Below are 10,603 nucleotides of genomic sequence, written 5' to 3'. Positions count from 1 at the left end.
ATGTTTTATCTCACAGAGATTTCTTTCTTTTCCTGTTCCCTGGAAATCTACAGGAGTCCCAGGTGCAGTGACACAAAACCTCTTTCTTCTGCCAATGAAGGCATTCTGAAGCCTTGGAAAAGTGAAAGGTATGGCTCAATGGGTGGCTTCACTGAAGAATTAGGGTGGGTTCTCACCCAGCAGCCATCCCCACGTGCTCACAAAGGCAAACAGGTCCCCTTCTTCCTCACTGAAGCAGTCACAGAGCAGATCAGTGTAGCATGAAACTTCCCAGCAGCCAGGTTCAATGTAGCTCAGCAATCCCTTCGCTCGCTGAACCACCGGTGGTAGTTTTGTGCGTCAATGCGCGTGTCTGCAAACTAAAGGAGTGATGGAGAGGGCACCAGTGAGGGCAAGCAAGTGGGGGAAGAAACCAGACCAAGGCACCTGTGTGCATCACGCACACTCCAGTCCCCGGCAGCTCAGCCTGGAGCGGAGAGCCAATGCACCCCTCTAGCATTGATTTCCCTTCACCTGGTCTATTCTAGGAAAGCCTGCCCAGAGTTCATCCGCCCGAAGTGTCACACTTCACAGCTCCCTTCCCACGCAGAGCTCACCCAGCAGCTTGCTGCCTTGCTCTGAATAAACGCAGCTTCTCTGCCCACCTCCCCACAGCCTGGCTGCTCCGCAGCCGGGCCCTGCCCCGAAGGCAGCCGGGGGCACCTGCCCCCCATCCACACCATGCTGCATCCTGCTTCCCACCCAGGGCGGGAGGAAGGGGTAGGGATAAAAAGCCACACAGGGCCTTCACTCCTTGGTTTCTGTGTCCAGCCAAGGCAAGCAGGGGCAGATGTTCCCAGATGGTAACACCAGAGGGTTCAGCAGGGCCAGCCTGATGGTCCGCTCCCAGGCAGATCCCAAGCCACCTCTCGGAATCACTCTGGTGTCAGGCCACGGAATAATGCCTGTTTGGAGGACAGCAGAAGGTTTGTGGCTCCCTGGGAAAGAGTCCCAGTTCCTTTCTGGCTCCTTGATGCAAAGGGGGCTGGCAGTGCCCAAACACCCCTGGTTGCTGTGGATTTTGACCCAGTCCTTCCTACAGTAGAAACAACTAATTTTTCTGAAAGCTCCCTGTCAGCAGTACAACATAGGCCAACTCCTTTCATATGTAAAATTTCACGAAATCTAAGTCCTCCTGTTGCCCCTCAGTTTTGCCTTCAAAGGACAATCTGCCACTTTTGCAAGTTAAAAAAAAAAACCCACACCATACTCTGGTAGGTGGTCTGACCCAGAGTTGTTGGCAGGTGCTCCTTGAGGCAGCCATAACCACTCATTTAAATATCACGTTTTATTTTAGAAAGCTCCCTAACAACACAGAAGATTTCTTTCCTGCATCTCACTGGAATTGTGTGCATACTGCCATGGCAACCACGCCAGAGTTTTCTGTGGTCCCAGACCAATTTTATTGGCTATTAGATATCTGTGCAATAAAAATATATATATAGCTTTGTTCTCCCATCTGTCTGTTCCATCTGCTTATTTCCAAGTGAAATACAACCATTTGGCTCAGTCACAGCTTTCTCTCCTTCCTCATGGGACTGGCTGAAGGAAACACAGATGCATCTGCTGGTGGTCATGGAAGCGGTGAAGGGAAGGAGAAGGAAAGACAGACATTGCTCTGGACATGAACTTAGCCATGACACACACGGAACAGCCTATCAGCCATGATGACAACACCTGCAGGGTTAAACCAATTCCTTCTCACAGTCCAAGTCCCTGGCCAGGATAGCTGGACTGCCCATTACCAGTGATCTCCCAGGTGTGAAGGGGAAGAGAAGCTTAAGAGGACTCCAGCCAACACAAACCTTATTTGCTCCTGGTGGAACTGCCGTGGCCCGGCTGCAGCTCAACCCCAGCTGGCTGCTTTCCTGCCACAGGGTCATTGGGGAAGGAGAGTCAAACACTATGTCCCCGTCCAGAGAACAGGAAACTCATCTCATCTCAGCTGCATCCATTAAGAGTCCTTTCTACTTTCCCAAAAGAGAAGCAGAAAAGTATCACCTCATGCCAGTACACACTGTTCCATGGAATGGAAAAACACCAGGAACAAGACCTCTGTGCCAAATGGACCGTGTTCCTCCCCACGGTCATCTGCCTCAGACGGGAACCTGCCCCGAAAGCTATTTGATGTGCCCCCATCTGAGGGACTAATTCCTTCTGGCAATGTTTGTCTTGCCTGCCCACCCCCACTGCCTCTGCCTCCACTGGGAGAGAGGATGTGTTTCCAGCCTCCCAACTCCCTTACATTATTTAAGCTGTCGGTTGTTAATTATAGCGCTGCATTTCAACTTGATGCTTCCCAGGGGGCCAAACCACACTAACAGACTAGAACTGAGCCTGTGTCTCCATCAGCCAGGGTGAGACATTCCCTACCACCCTGACTGCTCCCAGGAGACTGGAACTGCACCTTCTGCTGTAAGACCCGTATCTGCACTTTCTTACCCCACAGAATGAGCATTCCTGCTTACCAGACGGGAGCCATGGCTTTTTGTGAAGGGATTTCAAATTGGTCATCAGCTTTCTCAATGTAAACTTCTCCTCACCTGCCTCCTTGTCAGCTCTGAATCTCTCAGTGCAAATGGAAGGGGCAGTGAGGATGCACAGCCTGGTCTAGCTGGGGATTCCTCAGAGTTCAAAGCGAAGAGTAATCCTCACCGCAGCATCTCCCATGGCTCCAACTTGCTGCCACGTGACCTGCAGAGCAAGGCCAGGATGGCTCAGTCCCATCAGTCGAGCTCCCCTTTTCTCACAGTCTGGAAAAACTCAGCTGCCCCAACTTCTGTTGGAGTAAATCAAGTCTCTCAATCATGCAGCCACGACCACCAAGCTTGCGGGAGCTGCACAGCCCTCTCAGTGAGGAAGGCATTGCTAAGCAGTTGCTAAGCAAGTGGTCAGGTCAAGTGAGAATAACCAAATGAGAAACGGATGTGCTATTGATGCTTTCTAGCCGGTAGCAACATCCTCCAGCCAGGCTGCCCCTTTGTCTCATGTGACCACGGAAACATCTGCTTCAAATGCAGAAACAAGTGCAGCAATCAAGCTGTCAACTTGCTCAGGGCAAAAACATTGGAAAAAACTGGAGGGAGTAGACAGTTGTGTGGGGAAAGGCTTGAGGATCCTAGCCTGCCAGCTCCTGACACAAGAGCATCCTTTTCCCTTGACTGTGTTAAGGGAGATGTTGTTTAGTGGGACTTTGTTTCCAGGACAATCAGATGTAATGGCTCAAATGTGTCAGAGGAAACTCAAAAGCTTGTTGAAGAGTGCTTCAGAAAGCGCCTGCTGCTGGCACCACCTTCCAGCTGTAGCCACATGAGTCCCTGTCCTGCCAGCTGAGCACCATGAAAGGCAGCATAGCCCAGTGGCAAAGCCAGGGGAGGTCCAGCTCTGCGCCCTCTGCCACTCTTGCCTGGTTGGAAGTGTTCTTCTCAACATCCACAAAGCAATTGCTGTAAGAGAATTCACAGCATGCTTAGCAGGATACAACTCTTCCTAAAAACAAGAAAAAGCAGAAAAGAGGCAATAAATGAAAAAGAGGAAAAACAGAAAGTTGAGAATTGTATTGCATTAAGCCATACCTATGGAAGTCCAGCAGATGAATCATAGAATCACAAAACGCTTTGGGTTGGAAGCCAGCCCCCCTGCAGTGAGCAGGGACATCTTTAACTAGGTCAGGTTGCTCAGAGCCCCATTCAACTTGACCTTGAACGTTTCTAGGGATGGGGCCTCTACTACCTCTCTGGGCAACCCGTTCCACTGTTTCACCACCCTCACTGTAAAAAATGTCTTCCTTATATCCAGTCTAAATCTACCCTCCTTTAGTTTAAAACCAAGGCTCCTTGTCCTGTCACAACAGGCCTTGCTAAAAAGATTGTCCCCATCTTTCCTGTAGGGCCCCTTTAAGTACTGAAAGGCCACAATAAGGTCTCCCCACAGCCTTCTGTTCTGCAGGCTGACCAGCCCCAATTTTCTCAGCCTGTCCTCGTAGGAGAGGTGCTCCAGCCCTCGGAACGCCCTCCTGGGGACCCACTCCAATATGTCCGTGTCCTTCTTGTGCTGATGGCTCCAGAGCTGGACACAGGACTGCAGGCGAGGTCTCACCAGAGCGGAGTAGAGCGGCAGAATCACTTCCCTCGACCTGCTGCCCACGCTGCTTTTGATGCAGCCCAGGGTATGCTGAGAAGGCTGAGAACTGCCTTTAGACCAGGAGACTCAGGGCTGTTCTTCAGCTCTAATGTGCTTTGCCAAATTTGCATAAACAACCCATGGTAATTATAATTTCATCTTGAATAGTTAGTATTTTAATTGTGACTGCCTTTCCTGCTCAGCACTAATTGGAGAAATCACAAAAGAACAGCAAAGCGGTAAGGCTGTTGATGACTTTGGCCTTTCCTCCCTCTGCCAGCTCACATGCCCCATCAAGACCCCCTTTCTGGTTGACCCCCCTGAGGCTTTGTGCGATGCAAAGCAACACTGAAATAATTACAGCCCCTAAGAGGCCATACAAAGAAACCAGGCACGTTCCTGCCTGGGATGACTACAGCTCTCGGCAAAGCTGCCTCAGAACATGCTCCCAACCACAGACCCGCTTTGGGGCTTGCTGGTGGGGCCTGTGACTCGAGCTCCAGACGGTTTCCCCTTCAAATCGGCTGCTCAGACAAACCGCTGTGGTTCCCAGAGAGCCTACACCCGCAGCAGCCCCTCAGAGAAACCCCCTCCAGTTAACGACCGCCCTCCGCTCAGAGAAGCCCCTTCTCCCGCCTCGAAGCCTCCTCACCCTGCCAGCACCGACTGCCCTAACGCTGGTGGGAGGAGCCTTACAAACCCTCGGTGAGGCGCGGCCGGAGGCGATTGGCCAGGAGCCCCGGCAGTGGCGCTGGATTGGTCAGCGCGCAGCCCCGCTCTCGCGCTTCCCTGAGGGGAGGCTCCAGGGGCGCTGCGAGGGCTCAGGGGAGATGGAGGGGCTGAGGGGGCCCTCGGCCGCTCTCACAGCTCCTCGGAGGCCGTGGGTTTGGGAGAGCCTCTGCTGCAGGGAGGTTGTTACGCTGAGGGGGATGGAGGTACTCGAGGAAAGTTGGAAACAGCAGGACCGGGGTGAAAATCCTTGAATGGGATTTGTGAGGGGGAGGATGGGTGCCTGACATACTTGGGAGGTGACATCTCTGCTGCAAAATGGGCTGCTTCTCCCCAGTAACAGGCAATAGGACAAGGGGAAACGGCCTCAAGTTCTGCCACAGGAGGTTTAGATTGGATATTAGGAAAAATTTCTTTACCGAATGAGTTGTAAAAGCGTTGGAACAGGCTGCCCAGGGAAGTGGCTCAGGCACCATTCCTTGAAGTATTTAAAAGACGCATAGATGTGGAGCTTAGGGACATGGTTTAGTGGTGGAATTGACAGTGTTAGGTTAATGGTTGGACTTGATGATCTTGATGGTCTTCTCCAAACTATACAATTCTGTGATTCTGCAGCTGCGGGTGGGTGTTCGTGGCTGACGTGATGTGGGTTGGAGTCTGCAAGACATACAAGCGGTCAGTGGGCTCTGGGGATGAGCATCAAGGATTTGGGTAAGGTCTAGATGCTTCTGTGGTCGGAGGAGGACACACCACTGCCGTACCAGGGTGCTACCCAGCGCTGGACTCACCGAGGCTGGGCTCTGGCCTGGGCTGTTCCCTGGATCCCTTCTCCCCCAGCCGATGCAATGGAAGAGGGTCTGGAGATAATAGATCGCTGTTTGGTTGCTAGTGAAGGCAACTGTACCTCTTTCAATAACTTAATTCTCTCTGCTTGAGAGTCTAATATCCAGCCTAAAGCCTTTTCTTGCCTTTCAGTGGATACGGACAGCCATTTCTCAACACCATTTCAGGGACTGGTAGCCTGCTCCTGCCGCCTTAGCCTTCTCTGACCTGAGCTGAACATGCTTGAACTCTCAATTCTGTAGAGGGGGTGGTTCAGGCCTTCCAGATGTCATCTGCCCTCTTTAATTTGTCATCTTTTAAGGCATGATGCTCAAAAGTGGACAGTCTCCAGCTGAGAACTCATCAGCAGTGAGCAAAGCGCACTAATTATCTCCCGCATCTTGCATATGATAGTAAGTATGTATCTCTGGAGAAGAAAGAGCAGACAAAACAGATAGTGGTCTTTTGGGGCTTAAAAGAAAAGATATGCAAAATTACGCAGGAACACTTTTAATGAATTGCTGCCTACTGACAGCTGCTGGCGAGACAGCCCTTTGCCCATCAGTATTCAAACAATTAGTTAACTCTGGACTCCACCTGAGACAGCAGAGCAGCTCTGTATTTATTCATATTTTGGATAAGATCAAAGTGAATCACTTCCATGATTTATTGTCTGCAGAGAAAAATCTCTACATCTCTTTTCTTCAAAGGGTGCAGTCTCCAGCTCAGGGATCAAAGAACTGTCAGGGAGACATTCTCCTCTGGGGAGGGTTCACAACTCGGCTTCTCGCGCCCTTGGTACCTTTTGGCAGGAGTTGCCTGCAACAAGGAGCCTGTGCTATGCTTTTATCACCAAAGACCTTCAGCCCAAAGCCAGCTTGCTCACAGTGGCAGGTGCTATGACAACAGCTTATCCTTGGCATTGCCAGCTGGACAGCCCTTTTTCCTGGAAATCACAACTGGTTTGTGGCCTGGCAGGAGGAGTCCTCAGCTGCAGTTGGACTGGGAACTGTAAGGCAAACTGAGCAAGAGAGCACGGGCTGCTGAAGACAGATCCGACAGCAGGGTCATGCTGCCAGCACTGATGCAGGAGCGACTGCTGCCTTTGGAGTTTAGCTCGGAGGCAACAGCACAAGCCAGCCCCCGATGCAGCTCCCCGGGGGGCTCCCACCTTCTCTCCCTCTGCACCTGAGCTAATGGATCTGCATCTCCCTTGTAGGTACTGGCAGACGGTGTGGTCTGAGCAGACTGTGTTTTCAAGGTTTGGGGTGGAAGGTGTTGCTTGAGGACATGCTCTTTCCTAGCCTCAAAGTCCCTGGAGAGTTGTGATGAAGTCCATCTCACACCACACAAGCGGGAGAAACAACTGCATTTTCCTGCTAGATCCCTGTCTGTAGGTTGTTTGCCACGTGTGCAGGGGCACTGCTGTGCAGTGGACAGCCAGGATCCAAGATACTCTTGCAGTTGCAGTGAATTAATACAAGGCTGGCATCAAGGTGTTTATACCTCCATTGGATCAGGCAGCTTTAACAAAAAGGAAACAATCTTTGATGCTCAAATTTAAAGCAGGTCTTGCTTAAGGCTGAGGTTACGCAAGCAGGAGCTGGAACTGCAACTGTAAACTGAACTTGCAGTTACATTGAGATAGGCATATCTCAATATCTCCTATAAACTCTCACAAACTGTGGCAGTCATGGTATTTGATCATAATAGTTCTTGGGTTTTTTTTTCATTAAAAATTCCAATTTTGTATCAAGTAGTTGGTGATCAGATATGTTTTAGAAGTGATTTTATTCAGCAGTCCCAGAATCCACAGGGAGAAGGTGCAATCTGTCACCTGCAGCGCCTGTCAGACAGGCAGGGCTGCGTTCACCTGGCTTGCCCTGCTGCTGGGAGGCCCTGAGTTTCACGGGACACCAGCAGCAAAGCAGAAGCAAAGCCTGAGGAGGAGAAGGAGAGAAAATGAGTACTAAAGAGGCAGAGCTCTTCCTTAGCAGAGGAAATTCCTCCTCCTGCTTCCACCTCCACCGCATCCGCCCTGGTTTGCAAAGGAAGATGGACCCCTGCAGCACTGAGAACCTCACAGGAGAAGGGGAAAGCCTTATGGTACAAGCTGTTCACCCCAGAAGCTTGGAGGGGCTTCTGTTTTCCCTGAGACGCATCTGGAGCACAACCCCCTGGAGACCTGTGGGCTTGCTCAGATGCAGGTGGCCCCAGAGAGGGCACACTTGGAGGCTGCTTTCCTGAACTGGCCATACAGAAGGGCAGCCTCCAGCCCAGGGAGAACTAGAGGGCCACGAAGAGGATGTCTGGATGGAGTTCACCCATTTGGAAGTGTTGGTGCCCCTTGCCCTGCCCATGTCAGGCTCAGGATATCTCCACCGATTCCTGCCAGAAGCACTGGTGTGTGGATGTGGGTGGCACAGGGCTGGGAACAGCAGCCCCAGCGCTACCATCTCCCCTACACCCAGCAGCAAGAACAGCAAACTCCTCACACTGAAGAGTGCACGAATCTGGCCACAGCCATCCTTCATAGGACAGCAAAATTTGGTGTTGCTTGTGGCACTGAAAAGCCCTCAGCTGGGTCCAGGCCTTTCTCTGGCCTAGGTCTATTGTATTGAGAAACCCCTTGCTCAAACCTGGCAGCCTGCAAGAAGGGCTGAGAAAACCTATGCTTGCAATCCTGCAAAAAACCCTGTCCTCTCTAGGGGTCCTCTGTGCAACTGGAGAACAGTGAGCTTGTCACCGATGGTACAGGCACACCAAACACACTGCCCTTCACTCCGACACCCACCCACCATGCCTTCGCTTTTCCAGGCAGCGCCACATGCTAATCAAAAGCCAGACCTTCATTTTCTGCCTTCACATTGACCCCGTCTCGGGGAAGGAGGGCTGTGAGCCAGGTGGGGGGTCTTTAATGTTTCTTAGCAGGCTTGGTCCTACTGGCATGAGCAGCTGCCTTAAAGGGGTTTGGGTTGCAATTTTCCTCATTACTGGAGCTGATGTGCAGCCTCCCGGGGATGCATCCTGCGCCCAGGAGAGCTACCTAATGAGACATCACACAAGCCCAGTGGTCCTGCTGGTGTTGATTGGGGAAGGCAGCTGAGCTTCAAACCCGCTCCCTTTGTCAGGGGAAATTTCCTCATGTCATTAAAACCCGTGGGCCTGTGAGCCTGCAGCCCTTGGTGCTGGAAACCAGCACGGCGTCAGCACTGCAGCACAGGGCAGCCCGCCCGAGAGGGATGCTCTGGGGACATTGACGCTGTTCGACACCGGGATGGCTCCTGCTGCGCTGCAGAGTCGTGCTGAGCTTGCAGGGGTAGCTGCAAGCTCGTGGTTTTACAATGGGAACATAGCTGTTTGCTGAGGGGAAGCTCACCTGGGGGCTGTTCTGTCCATAGCTGGTCTTCATTTGGGGTTCTGGGGCGCTGGAGGTGCCTCTGGAGCCCAAAGCAGATGCAGGAATGGAGTGACAACCCTCTGGAGCATCTGCCCGTCACCACAGTTGCCAGAGCGCTGAGGGCAGTGACGCACACAACCTTGGCACTACGTGGGAAGTTTCTTGTCCTTGTGAGCATTGCACCTCTGTGCCCTCTCCCACTCCACTCATGTATTAACTACAGACACTCTGCAGTCCCGTGGCCCCCTTAGACCCCCAGCAAGGAGGTGCAGTCCCAGCAAGGGGTGCTCTGGTGCAGGAGGAGAGTTTCAGCAATTACCATGAGCAAGTGGCAATGAGAGGTTGTCATGGATACCAACATGCAATTGAGGGCCCAATTCTGCACTGCTCTGCTCCTCCTGTCCTCCCTTGCCCTGTTGTGTGGGATCTGCAGAGGTCCTGTTTCACATCATGGAGGTGAAGACAACTGAAAAATAAAATCTGTTAAGAATGTGGCTTTGGTTCCTAACTATTATTCACCCAGCTGTACCTCCCTGCTCTCATTTCACTGGGCTGCGTCTGGATTCAAACAGGTCTGCAAGAGGGTGAAACTGGGACAATGGTTTGAGTGCAGAGCGCCCAGCCTCTCAAACCAGAATGGTTATTGCAAAATGCTGAAAGTCAGCCTGTGTTTTGGGCTACCCAGTCACTGGTGGTTGAAAGCAAGATGAGTGAAGAGGTACGTGCAAGGAAAGGTGCTTGGTAGCCTGGGGAGATGGCCCTAATCTTCAATTTACTGGGGACATTAAACCTTTTCCGGGCTGGATTCAAGCCCCCACAGATAACTGAGCAGCAGCTTTATTCAGAATTTCCCCCCTGGGCTGTGTAGGACTGAGTTTGTGACCTCCAGAAGTTTTACAAATGCAGGCAAGTTTCGCCATATTTTCATTTTCAGAGGAAAACATATCCCCAAACTTAAAACTGAGAGGTATGATTATTTCAGGCTGAAATGTTTTGGATTTCCCATTTGAAATTAGTGTTTCCATTTACCCAACATTTTTCTTTCATTTGGGCCAATCAAAATTTCCCATTGCTTTTTCCTCCATAGAGCTGACCACAGTGTTTTAGTTGGATTTTATGCATAAAATGAATTCTGGACCAGAACAATGTTTAGAAAATTGGAATTACTGAGGGAATCTTGGGGAGATGAAGCTTTGGTTCCTGACTTGCTTCTGAAAAGCAACATTCTATTACATGCACACACATGCACAGAATTGCCCTGAATTAACAGAGGACATTTTTGGATCCAGGAAGACTGCAATCTGACATAAATAAGAATATTTTCAAGATGATTGCTTGCAAACATAAGCATCAATTAATTATCTCAGTCTGGTTAAGCAGCAGTGTGGGCAGATGATAACAAGCGATTGCTTTGTTGCCACTTACTGCCTTATCACCTCACACCAAAAATCCCTTTGATTTTTCCAGAAACCCAGTGAGCTTGGTCTTTAT

The sequence above is a fragment of the Opisthocomus hoazin genome, chromosome 26, assembly GCF_030867145.1.
Source record: "Opisthocomus hoazin isolate bOpiHoa1 chromosome 26, bOpiHoa1.hap1, whole genome shotgun sequence".
Classification (NCBI taxonomy): domain Eukaryota; kingdom Metazoa; phylum Chordata; class Aves; order Opisthocomiformes; family Opisthocomidae; genus Opisthocomus; species Opisthocomus hoazin.
This window is presented reverse-complemented; position numbering follows the sequence as displayed.